Genomic DNA, 2,652 nt, shown 5'->3' on the forward strand with positions numbered 1-2,652 from the left:
TCCTGCATGAATAGGAGTGAACTTGATTCCAACTGGTCAGGGAGCTATATATTAGATTACTTCTTACTAAATTAGTCCTGCCAACTAAGGAAGCAGAGAATCAGAGCTGGAATCACTGAATAACAAGATTTTTAAGGGGAAAAAAAACAGAAAGCAATTTAAATGCTTGATACTTCTGTGATCTGAGTATGTAGCTAAAGGGAAATCAATAAACAAACGCGCATATTAAGATAAAAACCCTGGTTCTGGTACAACTATAGATAAGATGATCAATGGATTAGAATTTAGAACCCAGAAATACAACCAAATACCTATAGACACCTAATCTTTCATAAAGGATTTAAAAACATTATATGGTTAAGAGGTAGACTTTTCAACAAATGGTGCTGGAAAAACTGTATGCTCACCTTCAAAAGAATGAAATAGTACACATACCCCACACTATGTACAAAAAAGAACTCAAGATGCATTAAAGACCTAAATATAAACCACACAACCTTAAAGATCATCAATGAAAAAAGAGGGACAAATTTAAGGACCCTCATAACAATGCAAAAACATACTACCAAACATAATGAAAAATTTTCACACTGTAGAAGGTAAAATAGAGAATTGGGACCTGCTAAAAATAAGATATGTGTGCACTCCAAAAGACTTAATCGAAAGAGTTAATAGAACCCACAGATTAGGAAAACATGCATCAGATAAAGGGCTAATCTCTAAAATATAGGAAAAATTACATCTTAACAAGAATAATAGAAATAACCCAATTTTGAACATTAGCGCAATACATGAATCAACAATTTACCAAAGCCAACATAGAGTAGGCCAATAACCATATAAAGAAATGCTCATGTTCATTAGCAATAAGTGCACACCGTAAAAAGAGATAAGGAAGGAGAATATAAAATGCTCAATGGAACAGTACACAAAGAACCACTAAGCATGTTAACATTTACTCGCCAAACAAGCATTCAGTGGAATATATCAACCAAACGTTCCAAAAGATGAAAAATGAAATCACAGCCTCAACGATTATAGTAGGTGACTTCAATACACTGCTCTCTGAAAACTATAGATCATTGGGAAAGAAACTCAACAAGGAGGGTAAAGATCTAAACACTACAATTAAACAATTTGACCTGATAGATATCTACAGGGCTCTCCACCCTACCCCCCAAATCACATTCTTGAGAAAGCCCACAGGGTTCATATTCAAAAATAGACCACATGTTACAGCATAAGTCGAACCTACATAAATTTAAGCATATTGATATCATACAGACCACTTTCTCTGACCACTGTGCCATGTGAATGGAAATCAAGAAAAGGAAGATAAAGAAATCAAGGGTAAACAATTGGAGGATGAACAACTCTCTGTTGCAAAAGGAATGCATATTGGTTCAGATCAGAGATGAAATTAGAAAATTTCTAGAAAGCAATGAGAACGAAAACACGACATACCAAAACGTATGAGCCACAGTAAAGGCAGTCATCAGAAGAAATCTCATAGCATTGCATGCACACATAAAGAAGAAGGAGAGGCTTATGATTGATACACTGGCACAAAATGTACAGTAACTAAAGCAGAGTCAACAAGACAATCCATCTAATAACAAAATAAAAGAAATAATACAAATTAGATCTGAGATTCAGGAGAGTGAAAATAAGAAAACTATGGGAAAAAATCAATGCTGCTAAAAGTTGGTTCTTCAAAAGTATAAATAGACTTGACAAACCTCTTGAAAATTTGACAAAAGAAGGGAGGGCAAATCTCAATAGCAAGGATGAGGGATGAAAGAGGGGATATTACAACAAATCCTAATGAAATCAAAAGGATAATTACACAGTAATACGGAAGACTGAATTCTAACGAATTCAACAACTTGGAAGGCAAGGACAAATTCTTGGAAAAACAATCCCTCCCCAGACATACCCAATGGATGTCAAGGATCTCAACAGAACAACAGCAATAGAAGAAATAGACAAGGTTATCAAGGGATTACCAACCAAAATAATCACCTGGACCAGATGGGTTTATAGAATTTTATCAAGAATTCAGCAAAAACTGACACCAATCCTACAGAAACTCTTCCAGAACAAAGAAAAAGATGGTAAATTCCTTCTGTGAAGCTAATATAACTCTGATACCAAAACCAGGAAAGGATCCCACAAGAATTGAGAACTACAGACCAATTTCCCTAATGAATATCTATGCAAACATCCTTAACAGAATACTACAAAAGTTCATAAAATAAATAATGCACCGTGCCCTAGTGGGATTCATACCACGGATGCACGGATGGCTCAACATATGAAAGACCATTAGTATTATTCGCCACATTGAAATGAAAAAGCATAAGAATCACATGATAATATTGATAGATGCAGAAAAAGCATTCAAAAACATCCAACACCAATTCATGTTTAAGACACTCAAGAGGATAGGAATGGAAGGAAAATTCCTCAATATAATCCAAGCTACATATGAAAAACCAACAGTCAATGTTGTAATCAATGGAAAAAAGAGGAGATCAATTCTTGTGAAAAAGGGGACTAGACAAGGTTGTCCCTTGTCCCTATTTCTATTTAACATTGTACTGGAGGTCCTAACAAACAATATAAGGCAAAGAAAGGAAATCAAAGGTATTC

This window comes from Echinops telfairi, unplaced genomic scaffold, assembly GCF_000313985.2.
Source record: "Echinops telfairi isolate 266 unplaced genomic scaffold, ASM31398v2 ScPeMD7_7423;HRSCAF=8461, whole genome shotgun sequence".
Taxonomy (NCBI): Eukaryota; Metazoa; Chordata; class Mammalia; order Afrosoricida; family Tenrecidae; genus Echinops; species Echinops telfairi.